The following is a 22,556-nucleotide window of genomic DNA, read 5'->3' as shown; positions in this document are numbered from 1 at the left end:
GCCCAAAACTGGCGTTCAATGTCAGCCATCTGCCTTATTCTAGCATCCAAAGCCCAAGAAGGTGCCCCTAGCCAGCATTCAACGCCCTAGAGCCTTCCTAGCACGTGTCTTACTCTTTTGCTCAGCCCAAACACTCACCAAGTGGGCCTCGAAAGTGGATTTTCGCACTAAAAGACTGTTTTACCCTTTTTATGTAATCTTTAGTCATTAGTTTAGTATTTAAGGGAGAAGATCACATAGCTTCCAAGGATCTTCCAGCATATTTTCGAATTTCACATTGTATTTTCTATCAGTAGGAGTCTCTAAACCTTTTAGGTTGAAGGGAGGAATTCTGCTAAGTTTTATGAATTAATAAAGTATTACTGTTCTATCTCAATTCGTGTTTGATTCTCTATTCTAAGATGTATCTTCATTTTTCATCATTATGAATGTGTGGAACCGACACAAGGTTATCTCATTCTAAATGGGTTCAAATTGAGTCTTTCATCGAAAAATGATGAACCACTAGCTTGATTATACATCTCTTAGACGGCTAATCCACGACTTCGTTGGAAACTTCTCGAGACACCAGTTCAGCCGAGGTAAGGGAAGATTAGAGTCTTTGTGGTAGGAGCTAGAACCAAAGGCGCAGCATTCTCTGATCCGAAAGATTCGACCTTGTATGTGGCGTTTTGAGTAGGATCACTGATGAGCGGATAATTTATACGCTTTTTGGCATTGTTTTTATATAGTTTTTAGTAAATTTAAGCTACTTTTAGGGATGTTTTCATTAGTTTCTATGTTAAATTCACATTTCTGGACTTTACTATGAGTTTGTGTGTTTTTCTGTGATTTCAGGTAAATTCTGACTGAAATTGAGGGATTTGAGCAAAACTCTGAAGAAGGCTGACAAAAGGACTGCTGATGCTGTTGGAATCTGACCTCCCTGCACTCGAAATGGATTTTCTGGAGCTACAGAACTCCAATTGGCGCGCTCTCAACGGCGTTGGAAAGTAGACATCCAGGGCTTTCCAGCAATATATAATAGTCTATACTTTATTCGACGAATGATGACGTAACTTGGCGTTGAACGCCAAGTACACGCTGCTGTCTGGAGTTAAACGCCAGAAAAACGTCATTATCCGGAGTTGAACGCCCAAAACACGTCATAACTCAGAGTTCAACTCCAAGAGAAGCCTCAGCTCGTGGATTGATCAAGCTCAGCCCAAGAATACACCAAGTGGGCCCCGGAAGTGGATTTATGCATCAATTACTTACTCATGTAAACCCTAGGAGCTAGTCTAGTATATATAGGACATTTATCTATTGTATTAGACATCTTTGGTCTCAGTTTTGTTTCATTCTTCATCTTAGGAGATCATTGATCACGTTAGGGGGGCTGGCCATTCGGCCATGCCTGAACCTCTTTTACTTATGTATTTTCAACGGTGGAGTTTCTGCACACCATAGATTAAGGGTGTGGAGCTCTGCTGTACCTCAAGTATTAATGAAGTTCTATTTTCTTTTATTCAAATCTCTCTTATTCTTATTCCAAGATATTCATTCGTACCCAAGAACATGATGAATGTGATGATAAGTAACCCTCATTATCATTCTCACTTATGAACGCGCGTGATTGACAACCACTTCCGTTCTACATGAAACAGAGCTTGAATGCGTATCTCTTAGATTCCCCAACAGAATCTTCGTGGTATAAGCTAGATGGATGGCGGCATTTATGAGGATCCGGAAAGTCTAACCTTGTCTGTGGTATTCCGAGTAGGATCCTGGGAATCCGGAAAGTCTAACCTTGTCTGTGGTATTCCGAGTAGGATTCCGGTAATGAATGACTGTGACGTGCTTCAAACTTGTAACCTGCTGGGCGTTAGTGACAGACGCAAAAGAATCAATGGATTTTATTCCAGTAGGAGCGGGAACCAACCGGTGATTAGCCGTACTGTGACAGAGTGCGTGAGCATTAGTTTTCACTGCGAGGATGGGATGTAGCCATCAGCCATGGGTGATGCCTCCAGACGATTAGCCGTGCGACTGACAACCGCATAGGATCATTTTCCCGAGAGGATGAAAGTAGCCACAGTTGATGGTGAACCCCTATACAAAGCTTGCCATGGAAAGGAGTAAGAAGGATTGAGTAGAAGCAATAGGAGAGCAGGCGTCCTTGGGCTCTACAGCATCTCCATCCGCTTATCTGAAATTCCCACCAATGAATCTGCATAAGCATTCTATCCCTTTTATCATTCCTTTTTATTTATTATTTATTCCAATAATCACAATTCCCCTTTAATCTGCCTAACTGAGATTTACAAGGTGACCATAGCTTGCTTCATACCAACAATCTCTGTGGATTCGACCCTTACTCACGTAAGGTTTATTACTTGGACGACCCAGTACACTTGCTGGTTAGTTGAACGGAGTTGTGTCCACTCGTGCCAATTTCTAAAATCCAATTACAATGAATATGATCACAATTTCGTCCACCAAGTTTTTGGCGCCGTTGCCGGGGATTGTTCGAGTATGGACAACTGACGGTTCATCTTGTTGCTCAAATTAGGTAATTTTCTTTTCAAAATTTTTTTCAAAATTTTTCTTTTATTTTTCGTTTTTTCTAAACTTTATTTTCGAAAAAATTTAATAAAAATACAAAAAAATTTGAAAATCATAAAAATCAAAAATATTTTGTGTTCTTGTTTGAGTCTTGTGTTAATTTTTAAGTTTGGTGTCAATTGCATGCTTTTAAAATTTTTCTTGCATTTTTTCGAAAATCTCATGCATTCATAGTGTTCTTCATGATCTTCAAGTTGTTCTTGACAAGTCTTCTTGTTTGATCTTGATGAGTTCTTGTTTTGTGTCTTTTCTTGTTTTTCATGTGCATCTTTGCATTCATATTTTCCATGCATTAAAGATTTCTAAGTTTGGTGTCTTGCATGTTTTCTTTGCATCAAAATTTTTTCAAAATTATGTTCTTGATGTTCATCATGATCTTCAAAGTGTTCTTGGTGTTCATCTTGACATTCATACCATTCTTGCATGCATTCATTGTTTTGATCTAAAAATTTCATGCATTGAGTATTTTTGTTGTTTTTCTTTCTCATAATTAAAATATTCAAAAAATCAAAAAAATATCTTTTCCTTATTTTCCTCCAAATTTTCGAAATTTTGGGTTGACTTGGTCAAAAATTTTTTAAAATTAGTTGTTTCTTACAAGTCAAGTCAAAATTTCAATTTTAAAAATCTTATCTTTTCAAAATCCTTTTTCAAAAATCATATCTTTTTCATTTTTTTATAATTTTCGAAAATTTCAAAAATTATTTTTCAAAATCTTTTTGTTATCTTTTTATCAAATTTTCGAAAATTAAGCTAACAATTAATGTGATTGGTTCAAAAATTTGGAGTTTGTTACTTTCTTGTTAAGAAAGGTTCAATCTTTAAGTTCTAGAATCTTGTCTTGTAGTTTCTTGTTAGTTAAGTCAATTTTAAAATTAAATCTTTTTCAAAATATATCTTTTTATCTTTTATCTTATCTTTTTCAAAAAAATTTTATCTTTTTCAAAATTTGATTTCAAAATATCTTATCTAACTTCTTATCTTCTTATCTTTTTCAAAATTTGATTTCAAATCTTTTTCAAATCAACCAACTAACTTTTTGTTTGTTTCTTATCTTTTTCAAAACCAACTAACTACCTATCCCTCTCTAAATTTCGAAAATTCTCCCTCTCTTTTTCAAAAAATTCTTTTTGTTTTAAATTTTAATTTTAATTATATTTCATCTTTAATTTTCGAAAATACTAACCTCTTTTTCAAATTTTATTTTCGAAAATTCTCTTCTCCTCTCTTCTTCTATTTAATTATTTAATTACTAACACTTCTCTTCACCTCTCTTCATCCAAAAATCCGAACCTCCTTCTTCATTCTTCTACCCCCTTCTTCTTCTACTAACATAAAGGAATCTCTATACTGTGACATAGAGGATTCCTCTTTCTTTTCTTGTTTTCTTCTCTTTCATATGAGCAGGAACAGGGATAAAGGCACTCTTGTTGAAGTTGATCCAGAACCTGAAAGGACTCTGAAGAGAAAATTAAAAGAAGCTAAATTACAACAATCCAGAAATAACCTTTCAGAAATTTTCGAACAAGAGAAGGAGATGGCAGCCGAAAATAATAATACTAATAATGCAAGGAGAATGCTTGGTGACTTCACAAAGCCAACGTCCAAGTTTGATGGAAGAAGCATCTCCATTCCTGCCATTGGAGCCAATAACTTTGAGCTTAAGCCTCAACTAGTTGCTTTAATGCAACAAAACTGCAAGTTCTATGGACTTCCATCTGAAGATCCTTATCAGTTTTTAACTGAGTTCTTGCAAGTCTGTGATACTGTAAAGACGAATGGAGTTGATCCTGAAGTCTACAGACTCATGCTTTTCCCTTTTGCTGTAAGAGACAGAGCTAGAACATGGTTGGATTCACAACCTAAGGATAGCCTGGACTCTTGGAATAAGCTGGTCACTGCCTTCTTGGATAAATTCTTTCCTCCCCAAAAGTTGAGCAAGCTGAGAGTGGATGTTCAAACCTTCAAACAAAAAGATGGTGAATCCCTCTATGAAGCTTGGGAAAGATATAAGCAGTTGACCAAAAGATGTCCATCTGACATGTTTTCAGAATGGACCATGTTAGATATATTCTATTATGGTCTCTCTGAATTTTCGAAAATGTCATTGGACCATTCTGCAGGTGGATCTATTCACCTGAAGAAAACGCCTGAAGAGGCTCAAGAACTCATTGACATGGTTGCAAACAACCAGTTCATGTATACCTCTGAGAGGAATTCCGTGAATAATGGGGTCCCTCAGAAGAAAGGAGTTCTTGAAATAGATGCTCTGAATGCCATATTGGCTCAGAACAAAATGTTGACTCAACAGGTCAACATAATCTCTCAAAATCTGAATGGATTGCAACATGCATCCAACAGTACTAGAGAGGCAGCTTCTGAAGAAGCTTATGATCCTGAGAACCCTGCCATGGCAGAGGTTAATTACATGGGTGAACCATATGGAAACACCTATAACCCATCATGGAGAAATCATCCAAATTTCTCCTGGAAGGATCAACAAAAGCCTCAACAAGGCTTTAACAATGGTGGACGCAATAGGCTGAACAATAGTAAGCCATATCCATCATCTTCTCAGCAACAGACAGAGAATTCTGAACAAAACACTTCTAATTTAGCCAATATAGTCTCTGATCTGTCAAAGGCCACTTTTAGTTTCATGAATGAAACCAGATCCTCCATTAGAAATTTGGAGGCACAAGTGGGCCAGCTGAGTAAGAAAGTCATTGATACTCCTCCTAGTATTCTCCCAAGTAATACAGAAGAGAATCCAAAAGGAGAGTGCAAGGCCATTGATTTAATCAAAGTGGCCGAATGCACTAGGGAGGAGGAGGACGAAAATCCTAGTGAGGAAGACCTCCTGGGACGTCCTTCAAGCAAGAAGGAGCTTCCTATTAAGGATCCAGAGGAATCTGAGGCTCATCTAGAGACCATAGAGATTCCATTAAATCTCCTTCTACCATTCATGAGCTCTGAAGAATATTCATCCTCTGAAGAGAATGAAGATGTGACTGGAGAGCAAGTTGCTCAATACTTAGGAGCTATCATGAAGCTGAATGCCAAGCTGTTTGGTAATGAGACTTGGGAAAGTGAACCTCCCTTGCTCATTAGTGAACTGGATACTTGGATTCAGAAAACTCTACCTCAAAAGAAACAAGATCCTGGCAAGTTCTTAATACCTTGCACCATTGGCACCATGAGCTTTGAAAAAGCTCTATGTGATCTTGGGTCAGGGATAAATCTGATGCCACTCTCTGTAATGGAGAAGCTGGGAATCATTGAGGTACAACCTGCCTTGTTCTCATTACAATTGGCAGACAAGTCAGTAAGACAAGCTTATGGAATAGTAGAGGACGTGCTAGTAAAGGTTGAAGGCCTTTACATCCCTGCTGATTTCATAATCCTAGACACTAGGAAAGAAGATGATGAATCCATCATCCTAGGAAGACCTTTCCTAGCCACAGCAGAAGCTGTGATAGATGTCAACAGAGGAGAGTTAGTCCTTCAATTGAATGGGGACTACCTTGTGTTTAATGCACATGGCCATCCCTCTGTGACAGAAGAGAGTAAGCATGAAGAGCTTCTCTCAGTTCAAGGTCAAGAAGAGCCCACACAGTCAAACTCTAAGTTTGGTGTTGTGAAGTCACAACCAAACTCCAAGTTTGGTGTTCAAATTCCATATCCAAACTCTAAGTTTGGTGTGGAGACAACACACTAAATTGATCTGATCATCTTGTGGCTCCATGAGAGCCACTGTCAAGCTATTGACATTAAAGAAGCGCTTGTTGGGAGGCAACCCAATTTTATTTATCTAATTTTATTTTATTTTGTTTTAGTGTTATTTTTGTGTTGAATTAGGTACATGATCATGAGGAGTCACGAAAAAATCAAAGAAAGTAAAAACAGAGTCAAAAACAGAAGAAAAAATTTTTTCACCCTGGAGGTAGCGCAGACTGGCGTTCAACGCCAGTAAGATGCATCTGGCTGGCGTTCAACGCCAGAACAGAGCATCTTTCTGGCGCTGAACGCACAAAACAAGCAACAACCTGGCGTTTAACGCCAGGATGTGCACACAGAGGACAATCTGGCACTGAACGCCAGAAACAAGCATGAAACTGGCGTTCAACGCCAGAAACATGCATTACATGGGCGTTTAACGCCCAGAACATGCACCAATGGGCGTTTGAACGCCAGGATGATGCATGAAGGCAATTTACACGCCTATATGGTGAAGGAATGGTATTTCTTTTCACCTCAGGATCTGTGGACCCCACAGGATCCCCACCTCAGGATCTGTGGACCCCACAGGATCCCCACCTACCTTTTCTTTTAATCCTAATCACACTCTCCTAATCCAAATCTCATTTTCAATGTCACACTTCCCAAAAACCTTCACCAATCACCTCAATTCCTCTTCCCAATTACCCCATGCACCATTCACATCAACCTCCTCTTCCCCATAAATCCCACCTACCCTCATCAAATTCAAATTCAATTTCCCACCCTTTCCCACCCAAAATGGCCGAACTCCCACCCCCCCTCTCCCTATAAATACCTTTCCTTTCTTCTTCATTTTCACACAAACACAAACCCCTTCTTCTCCCATATAGCCGAAACCACTCTTCTCCCTCTCTTCCCTATTCTCTTCTTCTTCTTCTTCTACTCTTCTTTTCTTTCTTGCTCGAGGACGAGCAAATTTTAAGTTTGGTGTGGTAAAAAGCCTAAGCTTTTTATTTTTCATTCACCATCAATGGCACCTAAGACCAGAGTATCCTCAAGAAAAGGGAAAGGGAAGACAAAAGCTTCCACCTCCGAGTCATGGGAGAAGGAAAGATTCATCTCCAAGAGCCATCAAGACCACTTCTATGATGTTGTGGCAAAGAAGAAGGTGATCCCCGAGGTCCCCTTCAAGCTCAAAAAGAATGAGTATCCGGAAATCCAACATGAAATTCAAAGAAGTGGGTGGGAAGTCATAACCAACCCCATGCAACAAGTTGGAATATTGATGGTTCAAGAGTTCTATGCCAATGCATGGATCACTAGAAACCATGATCAAAGTATGAACCCGAATCCAAAGAACTATATCACAATGGTTCGGGGGAAATACTTAGATTTCAGTCCGGAAAATGTGAGGTTGGCATTCCATCTACCCATGATGCAAGGTGATGAACGCCCCTACACAAGAAGGGTCAACTTTAATCAAAGGTTGGACCAAGTCCTAAGGGATATATGTGTGGAAGGCGCCCAATGGAGAATAGACTCCAAAGGCAAACCGGTCCAACTAAGAAGACTGGACCTCAAGCCTGTAGCTAGAGGATGGTTGGAGTTCATCCAAAGATCCATCATCCCTACAAGCAACCGATCTGAAGTTACTGTGGATCAGGCCATCATGATTCATAGCATCATGATTGGAGAGGAAGTAGAAGTTCATGAAGTCATCTCCAATGAACTCTACAAAATAGCTGACAAGCCTTCATACATGGCACGGCTGGCCTTCCCCCACCTTATATGTCATCTTTGTTACTCAGCTGGAGTTATCATAGATGGAGATGTCTCCATTGAAGAAGACAAGCCCATCACCAAGAAAAGGATGGAGCAAACAAGAGAAGTTCCTCACGGTCCTCAAGAAGAACATGAGGAAGTTCATCATCAACAAATGCCTCAAGGAATGCACTTTCCTCCCAACACCTATTGGGAGCAACTCAGCACCTCCTTAGAAGATTTGAGCCATAATGTGGAACAATTAAGGGTGGAACACCATGAACACGCCCTCACTCTCCAAGAAATAAGAGAAGATCAAAGAGCAATGAGGGATGAGCAACAAAGGCAAGGAAGGGACATAGAAGAGTTGAAGAACATCATTGGTCCTTCAAGAAGAAGACGCCACTAGAGGTGGATTCATTCCTTGTTCTTTATTTCTTTCTGTTTTCGGTTTTTAAGTATTATGTTTATCTATGTTTTGTGTCTCTACTTCATGATCATTAGTGTGTAACCATGCCTTAAAGCTATGAATAAAATCCATTAGTCTTTCACCTCTCTTAAATGAAAAATGTTTTAATTCAAAAGAACAAGAAGTACATAATTTTCGAAATTATTATTGAATTTAATTTAATTATATTGATGTGGTGGCAATACTTTTTGTTTTCTGAATGAATGCTTGAACAGTGCATATTTTTGATCTTGTTGTTTATGAGTGTTAAAATTGTTGGCTCTTGAAAGAATGATGAACAAAGAGAAATGTTATTGATGATCTGAAAAACATCATGAAATTGATTCTTGAAGCAAGAAAAAGCAGTGAAAAAAAAGTGGCGAAAATTTTAAAGCAAGGATCCAAGGCTTTGAGCATTAATGGATAGGAGGGCCCAAGGAAATTAAATCCAGGCCTAAGCGGCTAAATCAAGCTGTCCCTAACCATGTGCTTGTGTCATGAAGGTCCAAGTGAAAAGCTTGAGACTGAATGGTTAAAGTCGTGATCCAAAGCAAAAGAGTGTGCTTAAGAGCTCTGGACACCACTAACTGGGGACTTTAGCAAAGCTGAGTCACAATCTGAAAAGGTTCACCCAGATATGTGTCTGTGGCATTTGTGTATCCGGTGGTAATACTGGAAGACAAAGTGCTTAGGGCCACAGCCAAGACTCATGAGTAGCTGTGTTCAAGAATCAACATGCTTAACTAGGAAAGTCAATAACACTATCCAAAATTCTAAGTTCCTAGAGAAGCCAATCACTCTAAACTACAAAGGAAAAAGTGAGATGCCAAAACTGTTCAGAAGCAAAAAGCTACAAGTCCCGCTCATCTAATTAAATTAATATTCATTGATATTTTGGACTTTATAGTATATTCTCTTCTTTTTATCCTATTTGATTTTCAGTTGCTTGGGGACAAGCAACAATTTAAGTTTGGTGTTGTGATGAGCGGATAATTTATACGCTTTTTGGCATTGTTTTTATATAGTTTTTAGTAAATTTAAGCTACTTTAGGGATGTTTTCATTAGTTTCTATGTTAAATTCACATTTCTGGACTTTACTATGAGTTTGTGTGTTTTTCTATGATTTCAGGTAAATTCTGACTGAAATTGAGGGATTTGAGCAAAACTCTGAAGAAGGCTGACAAAAGGACTGCTGATGCTGTTGGAATCTGACCTCCCTGCACTCGAAATGGATTTTCTGGAGCTACAGAACTCTAATTGGCGCGCTCTCAACGGCGTTGGAAAGTAGACATCCAGAGCTTTCCAGCAATATATAATAGTTCATACTTTATTCGAAGAATGACGATGTAACTTGGCGTTGAACGCCAAGTACACGCTGCTGTCTGGAGTTAAACGCCAGAAAAACGTCATTATCCGGAGTTGAACGCCCAAAACACGTCATAACTCAGAGTTCAACTCCAAGAGAAGCCTCAGCTCGTGGATTGATCAAGCTCAGCCCAAGCATACACCAAGTGGGCCCCGGAAGTGGATTTATGCATCAATTACTTACTCATGTAAACCCTAGGAGCTAGTCTAGTATATATAGGACATTTATCTATTGTATTAGACATCTTTGGTCTCAGTTTTGTTTCATTCTTCATCTTAGGAGATCATTGATCACGTTAGGGGGGCTGGCCATTCGGCCATGCCTGAACCTCTTTTACTTATGTATTTTCAATGGTGGAGTTTCTGCACACCATAGATTAAGGGTGTGGAGCTCTGCTGTACCTCAAGTATTAATGAAGTTCTATTTTCTTTTATTCAAATCTCTCTTATTCTTATTCCAAGATATTCATTCGTACCCAAGAACATGATGAATGTGATGATAAGTAACCCTCATTATCATTCTCACTTATGAACGCGCGTGATTGACAACCACTTCCGTTCTACATGAAACAGAGCTTGAATGCGTATCTCTTAGATTCCCCAACAGAATCTTCGTGGTATAAGCTAGATGGATGGCGGCATTTATGAGGATCCGGAAAGTCTAACCTTGTCTGTGGTATTCCGAGTAGGATCCTGGGAATCCGGAAAGTCTAACCTTGTCTGTGGTATTCCGAGTAGGATTCCGGTAATGAATGACTGTGACGTGCTTCAAACTTGTAACCTGCTGGGCGTTAGTGACAGACGCAAAAGAATCAATGGATTTTATTCCAGTAGGAGCGGGAACCAACCGGTGATTAGCCGTACTGTGACAGAGTGCGTGAGCATTAGTTTTCACTGCGAGGATGGGATGTAGCCATCAGCCATGGGTGATGCCTCCAGACGATTAGCCGTGCGACTGACAACCGCATAGGATCATTTTCCCGAGAGGATGAAAGTAGCCACAGTTGATGGTGAACCCCTATACAAAGCTTGCCATGGAAAGGAGTAAGAAGGATTGAGTAGAAGCAATAGGAGAGCAGGCGTCCTTGGGCTCTACAGCATCTCCATCCGCTTATCTGAAATTCCCACCAATGAATCTGCATAAGCATTCTATCCCTTTTATCATTCCTTTTTATTTATTATTTATTCCAATAATCACAATTCCCCTTTAATCTGCCTAACTGAGATTTACAAGGTGACCATAGCTTGCTTCATACCAACAATCTCTGTGGATTCGACCCTTACTCACGTAAGGTTTATTACTTGGACGACCCAGTACACTTGCTGGTTAGTTGAACGGAGTTGTGTCCACTCGTGCCAATTTCTAAAATCCAATTACAATGAATATGATCACAATTTCGTCCACCAATCACTAAGGGGAATGGACTACAGGAGCTTCACCCTCAATCAGATTTGATCACATACAGCCTGCCATAGAAGACATCATTCACAGTTGGAGTAGACAGTAAAACCGAATTGATCTAGAAGAACAAAGCATCTCCAAGCCTTAACCATCTTCTTATCGTTGCATTCACCTTCAATTGAGTAACGTTATCTTTATTTTACTTTTATGCGCTTTAAACAAACAAACAACTTTTCTATCCGCCTGACTAAGATCTACAAGATAACCACAACTTGATTCAAGCCAACAATCCTCGTGGGATCGACCTTGACTCACTCAGGTATTACTTGGACGACCCAGTGCACTTGCTGGTTTAGTTGTGTGAAGTATAATTCCGCGCACCAAGTTTTTGGCACCGTTGCCAAGGATTGTTCGAGTTTAGACAACTAACGGATTATCTTGTTGCTTATCTTAGGTATTGTCTTTAATTTTTGAGTCTTTTATTTTTCCTTTTTCGAAAAAATAAAAAATAAAACTTTTTCAAAAACCTTTACTTTTCTTTATCAATCTTTATCTTTTGTTTGAGTCTTTGTTCTTGTTCTTGTTTGAGTCTTTTTCGAATTTCTTGAGTCCTTTTCCAAAAATTTTCAAAAATAGGGTCTTTTATTTAAGTCTTGTGTCAATCTTTAAGTTTGGTGTCTTCTTGAGTCTTTTCTTTAAAATTTTCAAAAGTATTGTCCTTGATTTTCAAAATTTTTAAGTTTGGTGTTCTTTGCATGTTCATTGTTTTCTTTGAATTCTTTGAGTTTTATTCTTGGTGTTCTTCTTGATCTTCAAAGTGTTCTTGTTTAGATCTTAAAATTTTTAAGTTTGGTGTCTCTTTGTGTTTTTCTTTGCAATTTTCGAATTCTAGGTGTCTTAGATCGAAAAATTTTAAGTTTGGTGTCATTTAGTTATTTTTCTCTTTCTTCATTAAATTCAAAAATAAAAAAATAAATATATTTTCTTATCTTTATTTATAATTTTCGAAAATCTTGCCATTTTAATTTAAAAATTTTTAAATTAGGTGTTTTTTGTTGGTCAAGTCAAGATTTAAATTTTAAAATCATATCTTTTTCAAATTACTATCTTATCTTTTTATCTTTCTTTAAAATTCAAAAAATCTTATCCTATTTCAATTTCAAATTTTAAAATTTAATTTTAAAATTTCAAATTTCAAATTTCAAATTTCAAATCTTATCTCTTTCAAAAAAAATTTCAATTTTTTTCAAATTCTTATCTTATCTTTTCTAATTTTAAATTTCAAAATCAAATCTTTTTCAAATCTTTTCAATTTCTTATCTTATCTTTTCTAATTTCCAATTTCAAACTCAAAATCTTTTCTAATCTTTTCAAAATTTCTTCTCTCTCCTAATTTTTGAAAATATCTTCTCTATTTTCTCTATCTTCTTTTTCAAAATTCATAGTTTAATTTTCAAATCTTTTTAATTAATTAGCTTTTAATTTTCGAATTCAATCAATAAATAAAATATCTTTGTTTCTTATTTCTCTTTTTTTATTTCCAAATTTTGAATTCTCTAATCCTCATAGCCTAATTCTTTCTTTATTCTTTCTATCATCATTCTTCTTTCTTCTACACATCTCACAAGGAGTCCTCTGTTCTTGAACATAGAGCTCCCATTCTTCTTCTTTCTTGTCTTTTTTTTCTTATTTATGACCAGGCACAGAGATAGAGAGCCTCTCTTTAAGCTTGATCCTGAACCTGAAAAAACTCTAAGGAGGCATTTACAACAAGCTAAAGTACAGCACTCCGGAAGAAACCTCTCAGAAAATTTCGAACAAGAAGCTGAAGACATGGCAGACAATGCTAATAATGGAGGAGATGCAAGAAAGGTACTTGGTGACTACACCATACTGAAAAGAACTAAAGATCGACGGTTTAGAAGTTACAATAAACTCTTGTTGTCAGTATAGTTACTAAACCAAGCAATCAACCTTTCTTACAAACGTTTTGGTTGTCACAAGTAACAAACCCCTAAATAAATTGATAACCGAAGTACTTAAACCTCGGGTCGTCTTCTCAAGGAATTGCAGGGAGGTATGACTTATTATTGGCTATGAGTTTTGTAAATTGGGGATTTTGAGAATGAGGAACAGGTATGATAAATGACAAATAAAATAAATAAATGACTGTAAAATAAACTCTTGGTAAGGTATGAGAAATTGGAAGTCCTATCCCAGTTATTCTTATCAATTATGATGAGAATTGAATTTTTCTCCCACTATGTTAACCTCTAACTAAGAAGGTAAGTTAAGTGGATGAATTAATTCAAATCCTCAAATTCCAGTCTTTCCTTGGGAAAAATTAGAATTATTGGATCTCAAATTAATTCTTGAAGAATTCCAATTTTCAGTCAACAATGAGTTTGATAACTCAAGAGTTACCAATTAATCAACCAAAGCCAAAAGGGAATAAAATCTACTTGAATAAAAATAATTTGGATAGAGCACAAACATCAATAACATAAATTAGAGAAAACAATCATAAGTCTGAAATACCTCAAATTATATTAAATAGAAGGTTAGATTGAACATAGAAATCCATAAGCCAAATTGGCAACATCAAATAATCAACTAAAGTGATAAATAAAAGTAGAAAATAAATTAAAGGAACATTGAACCTGTGATGAAGAAGTTGAAATCCTAAACCTAATCCTAATCCTAAATCCTAAGAGAGAGGAGAGAACCTCTCTCACTAAAAACTACATCTAAAACTAAAATTGTGAATTGATGAGCGGATAATTTATACGCTTTTTGGCATTATTTTCAGTATGTTTTTAGTATGTTTTAATTAGTTTTTATTATATTTTTATTAGTTTTTAGTTAAAATTTACTTTTCTGGACTTTACTATGATTTTGTGTGTTTTTCTGTGATTTCAGGTATTTTCTGGCTGAAATTGAGGGTCCTGAGCAAAAATCTGATTCAGAGGCTGAAAAGGACTGCAGATGCTGTTGGATTCTGACCTCCCTGTACTCGAAGCAGATTTTCTGGAGCTACCGAAGCCCAATTGACGCGCTCTTCACGGCGTTGAAAAGTAGACATCCTGGGCTTTCCAGCAATGTATAATAGTCCATACTTTGCCCGAGATTTGATGGCCCAAACCGGCGTTGCAAATCAGCTTCAGAATTCCCAGCGTTTAACGCTGGAACTGGCATAAAAATTGGAGTTAAACGCCCAAACTGGCATAAAAGCTGGCGTTTAACTCCAGAAAAAGTCTCTACACATGAAAGCTTCAATGCTCAGCCCAAGCACACACTAAGTGGACCCAGAAGTGGATTTTTACGTCATTTACTCATTTCTGTATACCCTAGGTTACTAGTTCACTATTAATAGGATCTTTTGACATTGTATCTGGACCTCATGACACTTTACACGTTTCTCATTGTATCTTCTACAGCATGAGTCTCTAAACCCCATGGTTGGGGGTGAGGAGCTCTGCTGTGTCTTGATGGATTAATGCAATTACTACTGTTTTTTCATTCAATCACGCTTGCTTCTATTATAAGATATCACTTGTTCCTAAACTTGATGAATGTGATGATCTGTGACACTCATCATCATTCTCACCTATGAATGTGTGCCTGACAACCACCTCCGTTCTACCTTAGATTGAGTAGATATCTCTTGGATTCCTTAATCAGAATCTTCGTGGTATAAGCTAGAACTGATGGCGGCATTCAAGAGAATCCGAAAGGTCTAAACCTTGTCTGTGGTATTCTGAGTAGGATTCAAGGATTGAATGACTGTGACGAGCTTCAAACTCCTGAAGGCTGGGCGTTAGTGACAGACGCAAAAGAATCACTGGATTCTATTCCAACCTGATTGAGAACCGACAGATGATTAGCCGTGCTGTGACAGAGCGCGTTGAACATTTTCACTGAGAGGATGGGAGGTAGCCATTGACAATGGTGAAACCCTACATACAGCTTGCCATGGAAGGAGTCTTGCGTGCTTGAAGAAGAAGACAGTAGGAAAGCAGAAATTCAGAAGATAGAGCATCTCCAAAACCTCAACCTGTTCTCCATTACTGCAAAACAAGTACTTATTTCATGTTCTTTTACTTTTCACAATCAACCCTGATAATTATTGATATCCTGACTAAGAGTTACTAGATAACCATAGCTTCTTCAAGCCGACAATCTCCGTGGGATCGACCCTTACTCACGTAAGGTATTACTTGGACGACCCAGTGCACTTGCTGGTTAGTTGTGCGGAATTGCAAAAGTGTGATTGCAATTTCGTGCACCAAGTTTTTGGCGCCGTTGCCGGGGATTGTTCGAGTTTGGACAACTGACGGTTTATCTTGTTGCTTAGATTAGGACTGTTTTATTTCTTTGTGGGTTTAGAGTCTTTTATTTGAGTTCAGTTTCATATTTTAAGTTTGGTGTCAATTGCATGCTTTTGTTTTTCTTTTAATTTTCGAATTTGCATATCCTTAGTCTCTTTTTGATCTTTAAAAATTCTAAGTTTGGTGTCTTCTTTGTGTTTTCCTTTAGGTTTTCGAAAATCTGTGTCTGATTTTCTAAAAATTTTAAGTTTGATATCATTTTGTTGTTTTTCTCTTTCCTCATTTCAAAAAAATCAAATCTTTTTCAAAATAATTTTCAATCATATCTTTTCAATTGCTAATTCCAAAATCTTTTTAATTAACTAATTGATTTAGTTTTCAATTTGCTTTGATCTTATTTTCTTTTAGTTTTCGAAAATTTATTTTATTTTCCTTTGTTTTATTTTATTTTTTTGGTAAAAAAAATTTACTTTGCTTGTGAATTCATATCATATTCCCTTTCTCCATCATGGACCTAAGTGGAATTGAGTAGTCCAGAAGGACTCTGGGGTCATATGCTAACCCCATTACAGCTGCATATGGGAGTAGCATCTGTATACCTCCCATCAAAGCAAGCAGCTTTGAGCTAAATCCTCAACTCATTATCATGGTGCAGCAAAATTGCCAGTATTCCGGTCTTCCACAGGAAGAACCTACTGAGTTTCTGGCACAGTTCTTACAAATTGCTGACACAGTACGTGATAAAGAGGTGGATCAGGATGTCTACAGACTATTACTGTTTCCATTTGCTGTAAAAGATCAAGCTAAGAGGTGGTTGAATAACCAACCTACAGCAAGCATAAAGACATGGAAACAGTTATCAGACAAATTCCTGAATCAATTTTACCCTCCAAAAAGGATGACACAGCTAAGGCTGGACATCCAAGGCTTTAAACAAGAGGATAATGAATCCCTTTATAATGCCTGGGAGAGGTATAGAGGTATGCTAAGAAAATGCCCCTCTGAAATGTTTTCAGAGTGGGTACAGCTAGACATCTTCTACTATGGGCTTACAGAAAAAGCTCAGATGTCTTTAGACTACTCAGCTGGCAGATCTATACACATGAGGAAGACAATTGAAGAGGCTCAAGAGCTTATAGATACCGTTGCTAGAAATCAACATTTGTACTCTAGCAATGAGTTCTCTACAAAAGAGGAAGTTATGGCAGTAGCCACTGATCCTAGTCCTCAAGAACAGATGGTTGAGCTTAATCAGCAATTACACCTGATGACAAAACAGTTAGCAGAGTTTAAAGAGATGCTCCAAAAAACTAAAATTGCTAACAAGAACATAGAATCACAGTTGAGTCAGGCAAAACAGCAGCTGTCTAAACAGATAACAGAAGAATGCCAAGCAGTTCAATTGAGGAGTGGAAAGATATTGAATAACACTGCTCAAAGTAGCAAAAAGCCAAATAAGGAACAATTGACAGAGGACAACCAAACCACTGTCCAAAATCCCTCTGAGGACAGTAAGAGCCCAGAGAGGAATACTTTTGGTGTTCAAACGCCAGAAAAGGGGGGAAAGCTGGCGTTAAACGCCCATTCCCTGCCCAGTTCTGGCGTTCAAACGCCAGAAAAGGGAGAAAAGTTGGCGTTAAACGCCCAATCTTCACCCAATCCTGGTGTTCAAATGCTAATGGGGAATCAGACACCTGAGAGTGCTGATAGTAACCCCTCTAAAAAGGCTTCTTCAACCACTTCTGTAAGGAATAAACTTGCAGCAACTAAGGTTGAAGAATATAAAGCCAAGATGCCTTATCCTCAGAAACTCCACCAAGCGGAGCAGGATAAGCAATTTGCCCGCTTTGCAGACTACCTAAGGACTCTTGAAATAAAGATTCCGTTTGCAGAGGCACTTGAGCAAATACCTTCTTATGCTAAGTTCATGAAAGAGATCTTAAGTCATAAGAAGGATTGGAGAGAAACTGAAAAAGTATTTCTCACTGAAGAATGCAGTGCAGTCATTCTGAAAAGCTTACCAGAAAAGCTTCAAGATCCAGGAAGCTTTATGATACCATGCACATTAGAAGGTGCTTGCACCAAGACAGCCCTGTGTGATCTTGGAGCAAGCATCAATCTAATACCTGCATCCACTATCAGAAAGCTTGGGTTGACTGAAGAAGTCAAACCAACCCGGATATGCCTCCAACTTGCTGATGGCTCCATTAAATATCCATCACGCATAATAGAGGACATGATTATCAAGGTTGGGCCATTCGCCTTTCCAACTGACTTTGTGGTGCTGGAAATGGAGGAGTACAAGAGTGCAACTCTCATTCTAGGAAGACCTTTCCTAGCAACTGGACGAACTCTCATTGATGTACAAAAAGGGGAAGTAACCCTGAGAGTCAATGAGGATGAGTTCAAGTTGAATGCTGTAAAAGCTATGCAGCATCCAGACACACCAAATGACTGCATGGGCGCTGACATTATTGACTCTTTGGTGGAAGAGGTCAATATGACTAAAAGTCTAGAATCAGAGCTAGAGGACATCTTCAAGGATGTTCAGCCTGATCAGGAAGAACCAGAGGAAACAAAAGAATTTTTGAAAATTCCTCAGGAGGAGGATAAGCCTCCCAAACCTGAACTCAAACCATTACCACCATCCTTGAAATATGCATTTCTGGGAGAGGGTACCACTTTTCCAGTGATTATAAGCTCTGCTTTAAATCCACAGGAAGAGGAAGCACTGATTCAAGTGCTAAGGACACACAAGACAGCTCTTGGGTGGTCCATAAGCGATCTTAAGGGCATTAGCCCAGCAAGATGCATGCACAAGATCCTATTGGAGGATAATGCCAAACCAGTGGTCCAACCACAAAGGAGGCTAAATCCAGCCATGAAGGAGGTGGTGCAGAAAGAGGTCACTAAATTACTAGAGGCTGGGATTATTTATCCTATTTCTGATAGCCCCTGGGTGAGCCCTGTCCAAGTTGTCCCCAAAAAGGGAGGCATGACAGTAGTTCATAATGAAAAAAATGAACTGGTTCCTACAAGAACAGTCATAGGGTGGCATATGTGTATTGACTACAGAAGGCTCAATACAGCCACCAGAAAGGATCATTTTCCTTTACAATTCATAGACCAAATGCTAGAAAGACTAGCTGGTCATGATTATTACTGCTTTTTGGATGGCTATTCAGGTTACAACCAAATTGCAGTAGATCCTCAAGACTAAGAAAAAACAGCATTTACTTGCCCTTCTGGCGTGTTTGCTTACAGGAGGATGCCTTTTGGTCTGTGTAATGCTCTTGCAACCTTTCAGAGATGCATGCTATCCATCTTCTCTGATATGGTGGAGAAATTCCTTGAAATCTTCATGGATGACTTCTCAGTATATGGAGACTCATTCAGCTCCTGTCTTAATCACCTAGCACTTGTCCTGAAAAGGTGCCAAGAGACTAACCTGGTTTTAAACTGGGAGAAATGTCACTTTATGGTGACTGAAGGAATTGTCCTTGGGCACAAAATTTCAAGTAGGGGAATAGAGGTGGATAAGGCAAAGGTGGAGGTAATTGAAAAATTGCCACCACCTGCCAATGTTAAGGCAATCAGAAGCTTTCTGGGGCATGCAGGATTCTACAGAAGGTTTATAAAGGATTTTTCGAAAATTGCTAAACCTCTGAGTAACCTGCTAGCTGCCGCACACCATTTGTGTTTGACACACAGTGTCTGCAGGCATTTGAGACCCTAAAACCTAAGCTGGTCACAGCACCAGTTATCTCTGCACCAGACTAGACATTGCCATTCGAACTAATGTGTGATGCTAGTGACCATGCCATTGGTGCAGTGTTGGGACAGAGGCATAACAAGCTTCTGCATGTCATTTATTATGCCAGCCATGTTCTAAATGATGCACAAAAGAATTACACAACCACAGAAAAAGAGTTACTTGCAGTGGTCTATGCCATTGACAAGTTTAGATCCTATCTAGTGGGATCAAAGGTGATTGTGTACACTGACCATGCTGCTCTTAAATACTTACTCACAAAGCAGGATTCAAAACCCAGGCTCATAAGATGGGTGTTGCTTCTGCAAGAGTTTGACATAGAAATAAGAGACAGAAAATGGACAGAGAACCAAGTAGCTGATCATCTGTCCCGAATAGAACCAGTAGTTGGGGCGTCCCTCCCATCTACTGAGATCTCTGAGACTTTTCCAGATGAGCAACTCTTTGCCATTCAGGAAGCTCCATGGTTTGCAGATATTGCAAATTACAAAGTTGTGAGGTTCATACCCCAGGAGTACAGCAGGGTGCAAAGAAAGAAATTAATTTCAGATGCCAAGTACTACCTATGGGATGAGCCATATCTCTTTAAGAGATGTGCAGACGGAATGATCTGCAGATGTGTACCCAGAGAGGAAGCACAAAGGATCCTATGGCACTGCCATGGATCACAGTATGGGGGACATTTTGGAAGTGAGCGAACAGCCACTAAGGTCCTCCAATGTAGCTTCTACTGGCCTACTCTCTATAGAGATGCCCGAGAGTTTGTGTGTAACTGTGACAGCTGCCAAAGAGCTGGTAACTTGCCTCACGGATACGCCATGCCTCAACAAGGGATCTTAGAGATTGAGTTGTTTGATGTATGGGGATTGACTTCATGGGTCCGTTCCCACCATCACTCAAACACTTACATTCTGGTGGCAGTGGACTATGTATCTAAGTGGGTAGAAGCAATTGCTACACCCACTAATGATACTAAGACCGTGCTGAAATTCCTCCAGAAATACATTTTCAGCAGATTTGGTGTTCCCAGAGTCATAATCAGTGATGGGGTACTCATTTTTGCAATAAACAGATGTACTCTGCTATGGTCCGATATGGAATTAGCCACAAAGTGGCAACCCCGTATCATCCACAGACAAATGGGCAAGCTGAAGTCTCTAACAGAGAGTTAAAAAGAATCCTAGAACGAACTGTAATTGCCCGTAGAAAGGATTGGGCAAAGAGCTTGGATGATGCTCTGTGGGCATACAGAACAGCATTCAAGACTCCAATAGGAACCTCTCCATACCAACTTGTGTATGGCAAGGCCTGTCATCTGCCTGTGGAACTGGAACATAAAGCCTATTGGGCAACCAGATTCCTAAACCTGGATGCTAAGTTAGCTAGTGAAAAAAGATTGCTCCAGCTAAATGAGTTAGATGAATTTAGACTCAGTGCCTTTGAAAATGCTAAGATTTATAAGGAAAAGGCAAAGAAGTGGCATGACAAGAAGTTGTCATCCAGAGTCTTTGAGCCAGGACAAAAAGTTCTGCTCTTCAACTCTAGGCTCAGATTGTTCCCAGGAAAACTTAAATCCCGCTGGAGGGGTCCGTATGTGATTACAGGAGTATCACCATATGGATATGTTGAGCTTCAGGATACTGATTCTGACAAGAAGTTCATTGTTAATGGATAGAGGATCAAGCATTATCTTGAAAGCAACTTTGAGCAGGAATGCTCAAAACTGAGGCTGGAATGATCCTCAGTGAAGGTCCAGCTAAAGACAATAAAGAAGCGCTTGCTGGGAGGCAACCCAGTCATTAGCAGGTTATATGTTTTGTTTCTACAAGGGCAAGTATCAAAAAATGAACGAATTCACAGAGTTACAGAAGAATTCAGTGCAAAAAGTAGAGAAAAAGAGTTTGCTGGCGAAAAAACGCCAGTAAGGAGAACTTTGGGCGTTAAACGCCAGAATGGGCACCATTCTGGGCGTTTAATGCCAGTAAAGGTGCCATTTTGGGCGTTAAACGCCAGAATGGGCACCATTCTGGGCGTTTAACGCCAGGCGTGCAGCATCCTGGGCGTTTAGCAAAACGCCTAGTGACAAAGGGAATTCTGACGTTTAACGCCAGCCAGGGCACCTGGCTGGGCGTTAAACGCCCACAATGGCCAACAAATGGGCGTTAAACGCCAGAATGGATACCATTCTGGGCGTTTAACGCCAGAAAGGTGGGGGACTGAGATTTTGCTTCCTGATTAAATTTTTTTTCAAACTTTCCTTTTTTGATCCATACTTTTCTACATAAACACATTTCAAACTTTCATCATTCACCTTCAAATTTTCAAAAAATTAAAATCAATCTTCAAATCTCTCTCAAATCCATCCCAAATCTTCTTCAAAAACTCAAATTTTTCTCAAATTCTCTCCATATCTTCTCAAATCTCCTTCAAAATTTTTGAAATCTCTCCCCCTTCCCTTATAAATACACGTTCGGCCACCCCTTTCTCCCCACCATTCGAATTTTCTCTCTTCCTCTCTCTCCCCTCTCTCCTTTCTTTTGCTTGAGGACAAGCAAACCTCTAAGTTTGGTGTGCTTTTCCGTGATCATAAGCCAAGATTCATCAAGATCATGGCTCCTAAGGGAAAACAAACCAATTTAAGAGGCAAGAAAGAGAATAATCCAAAGAGTCTTTGGAATCAAGAGAAGTTCTTAACCAAAGAACATGAAGACCATTATCACAAAATAATGGGTCTGAGGTCAGTGATCCCGGAAGTCAAATTCGATCTAAAAGAAGATGAATATCCGGGGATCCAAGAGCAAATTCGAAACAGAGGATGGGAAGTTCTAACCAATCCTGAGATAAAGGTTGGAAGAAATATGGTTCAGGAATTCTACTCAAATCTGTGGCTGACAGATAAGCAGAGAATTACTGGAACTGCTTTCCATACTTACAGAACCATGGTCAGAGGAAAAGTTATCTACTTCCATCTGGACAAAATAAGAGAGGTCTTCAAACTGCCTCAACTGCAAGATGATCCTGAATCCTTTAATAGGAGGATGGTGAGAGCAGATAAAGGGCTGGATCAAGTTCTAGAGGACATATGCCTCCCTGGAACTAAGTGGATAACCAATTCAAAAGGTGTCCCAAACCAACTCAAGAGGGGAGACCTCAAA

The 22,556-nt window shown here is 38.8% G+C and overlaps 1 non-coding gene across 1 annotated transcript; it reads right to left on the bottom strand.

Annotated features, from left to right (window-relative positions):
* Positions 1 to 4,543: 4,543 nt before the first annotated feature.
* Positions 4,544 to 4,647, bottom strand: LOC112793172 (small nucleolar RNA R71). The gene has a single exon (XR_003197878.1). It is a non-coding gene; the product is annotated as a small nucleolar RNA R71 (small nucleolar RNA).
* Between the last annotated feature and the right edge of the window lie 17,909 nt (positions 4,648 to 22,556).

This window comes from Arachis hypogaea, chromosome 3 (assembly GCF_003086295.3).
Source record: "Arachis hypogaea cultivar Tifrunner chromosome 3, arahy.Tifrunner.gnm2.J5K5, whole genome shotgun sequence".
NCBI lineage: Eukaryota > Viridiplantae > Streptophyta > Magnoliopsida > Fabales > Fabaceae > Arachis > Arachis hypogaea.
This window is presented reverse-complemented; position numbering and strand designations above follow the sequence as displayed.